This window comes from Odontomachus brunneus, unplaced genomic scaffold (assembly GCF_010583005.1).
Source record: "Odontomachus brunneus isolate Ranch 3 - 2012 unplaced genomic scaffold, Obru_v1 Obru_scaffold_104, whole genome shotgun sequence".
Lineage (NCBI taxonomy): Eukaryota > Metazoa > Arthropoda > Insecta > Hymenoptera > Formicidae > Odontomachus > Odontomachus brunneus.
The window spans coordinates 167,973-179,220 of record NW_022639554.1 but is presented as its reverse complement, the minus strand read 5'-3'; the positions used below and the strand labels follow the sequence as shown (position 1 = coordinate 179,220).

The window sequence follows — 11,248 nt, the reverse complement described above, 5'->3', positions numbered from 1 at the left end:
TATATATATATATATATATATATATATATATATATATATATATATATAGTAATGTATATTTAAATATATATTAAATATATGTTAATTTATATTATAATATAAATAATAGTACTAATAATAATAATACTATTATAATATAAATACAATATTATAATAGTATATAAAATCATAATATAATATTATATTATAATATATCAAAATTTAAATATATATTAATATATATTATTGTTTTTAATTATATATTGTTTTTAATAATATATCAAATATTATATATCAATGCAATATATCCAAATACAAAATTGGTTTATTGGTCGGCTGGAACGGAAAGCAATATCAAGGTAAGCTCGACGTGAAGGATTAATCGACAAGACAATTTTCACGATGAATCACGATGAAATCATTAAGCTAGCTTTATCAATACGAAAAAGCAATCAAAACTGACATCCACACGTGACTAGGTGTCAGAAGGTACCGATATTTTTACAGGACGGCGTAAAGAATACGCGATCGAAATGTGAAGTATTCGATAACCCGCGGAGCACGAATTGCGCGCGTCTCTAATTTTTCGATTATGGTTCTCTCATACACGGAAAGTCATACACATTGGACTCGTTCCGAATTATTAATACGTTTATGCGCACACTCGTGTGACATTTTTAATCGTCTAAAGCGTTTAAGTTCACGCAGAGACGTGCGCCCGTGGCTCGGTATCGCTTATTTTTAAAGTTACGGTGTTTTTAAACATATAGCGGAGCCTCGTGCCAAGAATTTAAGGGTATTAAGGCGAATAAAAGAGCTCGTTTTGCTCGTGCCAAGAGAAAAGTCGCCGCAGGTTTCTCTGACGAGCCGAGTCTCGCATATTAAGCCGCGTGAAATATACGTCGCAACTTTTATATCGGCAATTTATGTAAGAAGACGAAGTGCCGATCTCAGGATATTCCTCTATTTATACGCGTACTTCGGCACACCCGGTGTCCTCGACTAATCTGTGCAACAAAAGATTCGCTTCGCCATTTACGTAACTCGAGCCGCGTCGCACCGTGCGCCGCGGTTACCGCTCTTCGTGCGTTGCCATATTTGCGTTTACATTTGTAATTGCACACATATAGACGATATTTATGTGCGGGAAAAGGAGTGCTTGGTTGGTTTAACCAAATTTCTGTGCTGACACATGAAAAACGAACCAAAAATTTTTATTATCAGAATTCTGTCCATGTTAACAAGATTTTTGGTTAACTAAAACGGAATTCTGGTAACTTTAGCCGAAATCGTCTAGTTCGTTTATACTTCACCAGAAATTTCGTTAATCCAACTAAACGGCTTTTCAACGATATGAGCGTGTGTGTTGTGTGTGCGTGTGTGCGCGCGCGCACGTGAGTGTGAGAGAGAGCTGTCTCGTATTTTTCTGCGTGAAGTTAGTCGAGATTCGAAACGGTGAATATGCATCATTCCGAAAAGGAGCGTGGTAATTTTTCGAAAAATCATAATAATAATCTCGAATTACATGTATTGAATTTTTCGAAATATAATTTTCTTGAAGCATGTAATTTTTCGAAATATAATTTTCTTGAAGCATGTAATTTTGGAAGATTGAAAGCATGTAATTGTTCTGAAAAATGTTGTTGGAAACAATTGTTATTATTATTAACACTATTATTTTGAGAAAACTGTCAATTGCTGTTTTTAAGTTTGCTAATGACTAAATTGATTTTATTGATTAAACTATAATTAATCATTATAGATTTATATAACTATAATTAGTTATTACTGATTTATATAACTATATAATTAATATAATTAATTGTAATTATAGTTATAATTAACCATATCATTAATTATGATTATAATTGTCTAGATATAGCTTCCGGAATGGAGCCGTGTCTTGAATCAGCGATATGCCGACGTTTCGCAAACGTTGCAGTTTGCATCATCAGGGCTGAGAACTCTGATACAGTATCAGAGTTCTCAGCCCTGATGATACAAACTGCAACGTTTGCGAAATGTCGGCATATCGCTGATTCAAGACACGGCTCCATTCCGGAAGCTATATCTAGACATTGTATCAATGGCCGTGAAAGCCTCAAATCTAGTATGATTATAATTATTATTAAATATTTATTATTATTATTATTATCACTTTGAGAAAGCTGTATTTTGCGGTAAATTGTTTCGTTGCATTGATTTAAAAAATTTTCTGAATTAAATCGCATTCTTCTAATATTTCGAAAAAGTCTAGGAAAAATTCGGATTGGAAAATTGTATAAATTCCTTAATTAGGATAATTTTCTAATTAAGGAGTCAATATTTAAATTATTTTCATAAAATATTAAAAAGAAAATTTCTAAATTATTTGAAATCCTTACTTTGAAACGTTACCACGTTTTAAAATTGACACATTATTTAAAACATTTTAAATAAAGAGATTTAAATTATTTTAATATTATTATTTTTAACTTTTTTTAATAAAAAAATTTAATAAATTAACTTAAAAGATTCCAAATTATTTTCCATATAAATTTCTGGACTATGATTTTTCAGAAAATTGTCCTACTTGTCAAGTTTCGGATTTTTCGGAGACGATGCGTGTTCACCTTCGAAGCTACATAGTTACCAGGTGATCGATCGATCGCTCGCCACAACACGTGTGTACAGTGTAGACAGTGCTGTCAGGGGCGTGATGCATTATTCAGCAATAAATATTAATTAAGACATCATGAGCCGATCGCTTTAATTGGCCGATCAGTTTGGTCCGGCCGAATCGATCAGCCGGATGGCCGTCGCGATTCGCACTCGACGAGCATCCGAGGTGAATCGACCTGGCAGGTCTTCCGCCACTGATACGCTCCGCAGGTTTCAATCTAAGTTTAAACCAGTTGCCGTGATTGACGATATTTTCCCGCTGAAAGCGCGGCCGGTGAATCGCGGCGAAGCGGCCGCGCGCGGGAGACGCGTTACATAACGCCAGCTGGAGGTTCAGGTCGGCGATGTCTGTATATTGTCTATCGAGATTGATGTTTGGCTAACGAGCTAAATTTAGGGTGGAAGCTTGAAAGTGACGGACGGCACCTTCGTATTGGCACACATTCGGCTAACGGGAGTGAAAGCCTCGGCTCGATTCGCGCCGCTTGCCTGCTCGAGCGACTCTTCCTGTGTAATTATACCCTCGCCGACGTCGGCAGACGTCCTGCCGGCATCTGGAAGTTCCGGCGATCCGCTTTTCTTTTCGCTCGATTTCGAAGCGATCACACACGCGACAATCGCGTCGACTCATCCGCGGCCTCCTCGCGGCTCCGGGCTCGGATTTAGCGGCGTTTCTGTCAAGCGAAACTTCTCCACAATGCCTTAATATAACTCGAGGTAGCGGAACTCGTTGCTCGAGCAACATCCGCGAGTGGTGGGATCTCGTCTTCTACCAATCCTGGGGCGAGATGGTGCCTCTCGCGCGAAGGTGCGAGCGCCGCTCATCGCGGAGCGCTGATTGAGTGGGTGGGTGGGGCTGGTGGCGATGCGGTTCCTGGAGGAATTTCGGGATCACCGGGGGTCCGAGCGCGGATCCTGCGTCGCGTCACACTAGTCTACGATCGTACGCGAAGTGGTGTGGCACGCACGTCGCTGAAGCCGAGCGAGTGGTCTTGGGGAATTCACGCAGGAGAGGAGTCACCCCGCCAGGTGTCCTCATATTCAATAACATTGGATTTTAAAGCACAACTGTTACCACGACAAAGACTCGAACGTCATCGCCATTAATTCGCGATAATAATCCAATCATTTGTGAGTATAGTCGTTCTTCGAGTGAAGATCGATCGATCGCTCGCCTGCAATCGACAATAATATCAATGAGACATGTATGTAATATGAATAACAAATTCCGGACATCAAAATGAGAATTAAAGGAAAACTTACTATAAATTATTATAAATTAATTTACTGTAAATTAGTTGGGGATATTACGATTTCCGGAGCGCCAAGTTTTGATTGCAGATTCGTCATCTACAGGCCATTAGAAACAAAAGTTCAAGAGTGGCGAAAGTAGCGATCTGGCTTAGTTTAGGAGATATAAAAGTTTTTACTTGCAATTTGCGGAAATCGATAACGACGCATTTATGCCATTTGCAGATTATTGCAGACTATTTTTTCATGTTATTACAAATAATATAGTGGTAGATTAGGTGGTAATTATAGCTCAGACTATAGACTAACCTAAACTGATGCCTAAAACACTAATTTTTTTTAACTTAAAATGTAAAACGGAGTACAGTTTACTAGGAGAGTGGCGCACGCACGGCGACGCTGCTACGACTTCGTTTTCGCGTTCTCGTGACTTCGTGCGTCACTCTCTTATTAAATCATATTTTGTCTATATATATTAATCGATATATATTAATTAATAAAGTTGACTATTATAAAAATTAGGAAAACTGTCATATTGATGACAAGCAGCGACAAAAGGGGGTTCCAACGTGCAAAGCCCAGCAGTCGCATAGCAACATTCTAATAAAAAAAAAAAGAAAAATGTACACATTGTATGGTGTGTCATGTGTATGCTGCTTTGGATACAATTCCACCTTGCGTAGGGGTCTTTGCTAATATTTTCAGTATCCATTTTAGTATATGGTACACTCATCACACATACACTCATATATACACTTACATAAATCACATATTCACACACGGAATGCGAAACAGGCTATATCTTCACGTGATATATTTATTCTGGGTAACGCGAAAATAGTCTGCAAATGACAAAAACGTATCGTTATTGATATTTCCGCAAACTAAAAACCTTTATATCTCTTAAAATAAATTACATCGTCACTTTCACTACTCTTAAACTTTTATTTCTAATGGTTTGTAGATGATAAATCTACACTCAAAACTTGGCGCTCCGGAAATCGTAACTTTGCCAATTAGTTTGTATACTGCAAATTAATTTATTGTAAATTAATTTATACATTATAAATTAATTTATACACTGTGCACTGCAAATTAATTTGTACACTGCAAATTAATTTATACACTGTAAATTAATTTATTGCAGATTAATTTACTGTAAATTAATTTGTACTGCAAACTAATTTACTGTGGATTAATTTGTAAAATGTAAATTAATTAATTTACACACTGCGAAGCGATCTTGCTAAGTTCGCGGGGAACGATCGATCGACTTTCGAGCTGTGAAGAATGGGAGCAGGAAGCAATCAGGATGGTGCGTTCAGTGAGTAATGAATTTCACCTGTAACGACAGAGTGTGCTGCCCCTACCGGCCAGAAAATGCCACAACCGGACCACGAAACGAAAAACCTTCTGATGACGTATTTGATCCTTATTCTCCTATTGATCTCGCTCTGGTTACTATACTCGGGGATGTTTTAATAAACACGGCACATTCCTCATCATGGTAAGTGTCAGTCACATATACTTGGCTCTTGATTTTTACCCGCGAAATGACATCTCGGCTTGGACCCAGTGACCCGAATTCTCGCATTTTCTCATTACGCGATCTTGACTCTAATAATATCGCGAGTAACAGTGGTACGAAAACAAAATTCTTCTTAGTCGAAGGATGAAGTATTAGAAATAAACTTCATGTTCCTCTAAGATAACAAAAGCTTGCGCTTGGAATTCGGCTGCGGGATAAGAAGGTATTGTTATTGTTGGCCATTGAAATCTCCGAACAGTGAGCGGCTCACTCACTTTCATCTCATTTATTCTCCCTGCTTCCCCTGCTACTCGGCATCGTTCGTTTTGAGCTGTTGATTTTGTTAAGTTGGTGCAAAAAGTTTATAATGTCAAACAAAGCAGAAAACAAAGTTATTCTATTTTGAGAGATTAATAATTTTATTTTAGATCTTTGCGATTTAACGAGTACTTGTTATTTTCTTTTTAGGAAGCAAGCTTTTCACGAGAATTTAATTGAGAAATGGCAAATCTTTTGCACTGGCTTAGTGCTTATTCTACACTAAAAAGAAATATAATTTCATTATCAGTGAAATTTTCATATATATGGTTTCAAGAGAATTCGTCTAAAACCAAAATATTCTACCATTCAAGAAAAAAAATCCTACATGGAATTTCTGCTTTTAGAAACAATTTTGCGTCATAAGGATTCCAGAAGTTATGTGTTCTTCAACCAAATACAGACAAATTTTTGTCTCTATATAGTTGCAAGGTACTTTATTTCCTCTAAGTCCATGCTTTGAGTGAAGTCTTTTATGAAAAGAATACCCTCTTTCTAAATAATTGGACTATTAATCGGAAATCTACTAGATATAATTATAAATTCTTTCCTCTTTTGAACTAAGAGGAATACTTGAAGTTATTTTACTAATTAAGAAGAAGAGCTGTACTATACACTGAGAAAAAGATACTTGAAACTTGATTTGTGGGACATAAAGTTTCTTCACTTTGAATAAACTTTATATTTCACAAATAAATTTCAAGCATTTTTTCCTCAGCGTAAATAAAGGACAAAATTTCTTCAACTTCAACAAAAATGTATCTGGAATATTTGTTTTTGGTTGTAAACAAATCTTCCTGAAGCCATATAAAAGGATTTCGGATGCACTCTAACTTTCTTGGAGTGAAACTTCACTCTAAGGTAGTGAACATTGCGCCAGTCGAAGTTAGAGCGAGAATTTCACTCCGAGCGAGTGAAAACTCACTCCAAACGAGTGAGAACTCATTCCAAGCGAGCAATTTTTTCACTCATTTGGAATGAGTTCTCACTCGTTTGAAGTTCTCGCTCTAACTTTGACTGGCGCAATTTTCACTACTTTGGAGTAAAGTCTCATTCCAAGAAATTTAGAGTGTGAGATTATATTTTTTTAGGTGTACATTGCGCCGATAAATTGTCGGAGTCGTTGATTATTACGATCGTACAGCGCCGAATCGGCCTCAGAATGCAGGCATGATGACATTTTAAAAGTGATACGTCGTATTTTAGGGCTGAAGAACAATGAGAACACGTGTCGCACGCGGGGGACTCAGGATCGCCATGGACATCTCGTTTGAAGCTCATCGGTTCTCTCGCCATCACTTATCGTACTTTCTACAACTTAGGTGCCTTGGAGATACGTTCCGCGCAAATCGCTTCCCCATTGTTCGGCAGTCGATCTCCGCACTGAAGAGAAATACTTGAACATTTATTTGTGGGATACAAAGCTTATTTCTGTGAAATAAAGTTTATACCCACGTGACGTCTACTTCTACGAAAATAAACTTTATATCCTGCAAATAGATTTTTTAGCATTTCTTTTTCAATGCGCGACCAAGACCACCGCTCGCTTCCGTCGTTTCCCCGCTCGCTTCCGTCGTTTCAGAATGATTCCGGGGGAAACGCGGGGGACAGAGAAGCGAGGACGCCCACCGCGAAGACGGCCTCGTCGCTTTTTCGATTTCTCGCGGTCGCAGAAATCGGCTGCCTCGCTGAAAATAACTTTCTAGTTACACGTTACGCTAATTAATCTCTTCTTAGACGAGGAATGGCGGCGGCCACGAGCCGATACTCATTGTTCACGAGGGCGCCTTCGCGTTTGCCGATTCACCGCGTCGTCGTTGTCAACTGAACCCATTCGGGAGAAATCGCCGATCGTCAATAAATTATAATCGCCAAGGACAGTCCCCCCCGAAGCGGCCGTCGTCGCGTTGGGCCGCCGTCACTCCTTGTTATCTTCGGTCCCACGATATATGTCACGCGTTTCCTTCGCAGATTTGCTCGCACTGTATCTTCGACGATAGCACAGACGACGAAATAAATCTCTTGGTTCGGAATGCCGGCTGAAGTTTATTTTGCTAGTAACTTATCGCCACTCCGGAAATAGCTCTTCGTTATTACGCGCTCACGTGGGTGTTGCGTGTCCGCGAGATCCGGGAGGCGAGGCGAGGCGGCGCCGCTGATGCGCGACAAGGGCGCAATTTCGCCAAAAGAGAGAAGGGACGGGCGGAAGGGAGGAAAAGAAGAGAGGAAACGCGCCGTTTCCGCCGCAGCGTGCACGCAACAAGTGCAGAGACATCGCCGGCGGCGATGGAGAAACGTGCGGATGATGATAATGATGATGATGACGGCGACGTGTCAGCGGTACGTGGGCGTTTTTCCAAAAATAGGATCGGCGCCTCCAGCTCTCTCACGGACGAAGTTTCGGCCGAGGTGTCGTCCGCGCGTAGAGAAACTAAATCAGTATTTTCGACAGCCGTCGCGAAAATAGCCCGCATGATTAGCACGCACTTCAATGTTCGCCGGCAATTAGCCGTTAACGAAAAGCTTTCAGGAGCTTATGTAATCTTGGGATTCCTGGGAACTCATCGGCTCGCGCGCAAGTATCGAATTACTATATATATATATATGTACACACACATATATATATGTACATACATATATATACACACATATGCATATTCGAAACTTCAGAGATATTCCCCGAGATATATATATATATATATATATATATATATATATATATATATATATATATATATATATATATATACATATATAAACACCTTTGGGTCCACAAAGCGTTCGCTTTTCGCCGAACTTCAGCGATTCGTACTGTCCATTAGTTTTGACAAGACTTGTCGGAATTAATGGGCGGAATATCAAGTAGAAATGTAGCAAACCGGTCTGAATCAAAATTTAGTAGCTAGCTACTACAGACTAGATTAAATTTTCCAGTTTGTTACTATTCGTTAGTGATTGATTAATTAGTATAATTATATAATAACATTGATTAAACAATCATTAGCGAATTAGTAACTAATTTTGTTGTTACTAATTCGCTAGTAATTGATTAATCAAGGTGATTATATATTTACATAATTATATACATATATAATTATATAAATATAAATAAACAGATTATCATATATATATGTAATATAAAGAAATATATAGATTTGTTTTAAAAATATTGACAGCTAACCGGCTGGGTTTGAGTATGTATGTGTGAGTATATAAAAAATATATATGTATAATAACAAAAATAGAATTTAATAGGGTCACTATTAGTGAACTCAGTCAAGTAATTTGTAACTCCTCAGTATATGAGGAGCGCGCAGAGCCATGACGATACTTCTAACATTTAAAAAATTATTATATTATTGCATAAAAATATCATTCACGTTGTAACCACTTGAGTTTTTTATATCGTGCATTTGGTAGATCGTAAAATTTAGCATTTCTTTAGCTAATTTAGTAATTTATTTTTCAATCAATGTTTCCGGAGGAACAGAAGCCCCGGGATGAAATACAATTTTCAGCGACTAAACGCCGTGCGCTTATTTCAATATTTTATAGCGGAGAGACACAACTCTCTCTCCTCTTCTCTCGGCAGTGGGCCAAAGGACACAATCACAAGAAAATGTAGATATAAAAACTATGATAAATATTGACCCAGTTAACAGATTGGGTAAATTTATAACTAATATATACAATTGGTTCAGAATATATAATGTAATTTTTATTATAATATTTTCTTCGTGCAGGAGGTTTTTGCTCAGTTAATTGTCTCAATTAAGTTGTAAAGTAACCAAATGTTCAGATGGATGTTTTTGGTCGGAAAACGGAGGATTTCTTGTCACAGAACACAGAATTTTCTCTCTCTAATCAATTAATAAAAAAAAATAACTAATTTTTTGCATCAATCTAGTAACATGAGGGACTGTGGGTTGGTGACCAAGCGTGATCTCGAGACTAGAGTTTCCAACCCCGATACCCCGGCACGAATTTACGATCCTGAAAATATTCGAGATTCAACACCACAAACCCCAAAATTTCGGGATTGCAACCTTTAGTGTTTAATACCTGTATAATATTTATACAGGCATACAAGCAAACAATACAGACATACAGGCAAAAATTTTACCTTAATAACTATTATTCGTCAATATCTATATTGATTGATATTTTCATGTTTATTAGAGATATATATTTATATTCACAATCTAATTCTGAATAAGTCAATTTGGATACATTATTTTTTTTGGGTGAATTATTATTTTTAAGATTTTCTTCAAAATAAAAAAAGAGTTGATTTATATTTTTGACCTCAAAAGCTCTATTTTTTACTTTTAATTTTATTTTCACAAAATCTATTTATATTAATGACAGTATAAGTGTTTTGTTTTTGTTATTTTTATTATTAAAATTGCGTTTTCTAGTCCTAAGTCTATATACATTAAGTATAGAAATATTTTATTTATTAAAAGTTTTTGTTAATTGTTTTAAAGATCTCATTTCTCAATAGAGTACTAGAAGCTATCCTTTATTTTAATTTATGTTTAAAAATTTTCCTTACTTGATTTTCATTTCCATTTATAATATTTTATATTATACGTAATTATACGTATATTATACGTATAATTAAATACGTATATTATACATATTTAATTATACGTATTATACATATTTATACGTATTATACATATTTATACGTATTATACATATTTATACGTAAGAAAGTTAATAAATGTTGAGTTTTATGAATTCTATGAATATTCTTTTTATTTTTGTTCGCATGTATATAATCTCGGGATCAATTTGTCGGGTTCCCGAGAATGAGTTCACAAAATCCTGAAATCCCACGCTCATAAATCGTATCCGGAATTGGAAACTACTCGGAACGAATTTCCGCGCGGCAAACCTGTCATGTCCGTGGTGGTGCTCGATCGTCACGTCAAACGCTCGTTGTGCCCGTGCATGTTGCTATTTCGAGTACGAAATCCTCACATTATTGCCAACATTATCGGGACAGGTGCGTGCAGGTGTACGGATGATGAAACGCACATTAAGTGAGATACGTAGTGCGCGAGAATTAGCGGCGTCGTGTTGCGCAACTGGCTGTACGAGACGCGGATAGGTGGAAAGTCAATGGATCGTCGATTTTTCGGGTGAAGACTTCTGTTACCGTGAGACGACCAAACACTTACCGGATACTCGCCGTATAACAAATATTTTCACGGGCGTGGACTCAAGTATTACGGCAGCGTTCCAGTAACCGCTCGAAATAGACTTAATCGTTCCAGATTCGTGTCCGTGCCCGATGTTTCCGGGCCAGCCGCACGCACGATGTGCCGAAGTGTTCACTGAGCACGCAGTTGGCAGCGTCGATCAGCGTCGTACTTTGCGCGACCACCTTTGACTTCTGCGTTCGATGAACGAGATAAACGACACGTATCTGCTCTGCGATTATTTTACGCATGCGTTTTAACGTCGTCATCGTGTAAATACAACCGGTGATTGAAGCCCCACTAT

The 11,248-nt window shown here is 37.5% G+C and overlaps 2 protein-coding genes and 1 long non-coding RNA gene across 3 annotated transcripts in view; 2 read left to right on the top strand and 1 right to left on the bottom strand.

Annotated features, from left to right (window-relative positions):
• Positions 1 to 11,149, bottom strand: part of LOC116849064 (inactive hydroxysteroid dehydrogenase-like protein 1) — a 40,270-nt gene extending 29,121 nt beyond the window's left edge. Inside the window, exon 1 of the mRNA XM_032825849.1 lies at positions 10,924 to 11,149. The gene's annotated coding sequence lies outside the window, so the exon portion shown is untranslated. The remainder of the gene's footprint in view (positions 1 to 10,923) is intronic.
• The window catches only part of LOC116849062 (carbohydrate sulfotransferase 11-like), a 55,371-nt gene that overhangs the window by 35,883 nt on the left and 8,240 nt on the right, over positions 1 to 11,248 (top strand). The gene's annotated exons all lie outside the window — the stretch shown is intronic.
• Positions 3,493 to 7,771, top strand: LOC116849066. Its single transcript, XR_004379066.1, has 3 exons — positions 3,493 to 3,771; positions 5,246 to 5,398; positions 6,944 to 7,771. It is a non-coding gene; the product is annotated as an uncharacterized LOC116849066 (long non-coding RNA).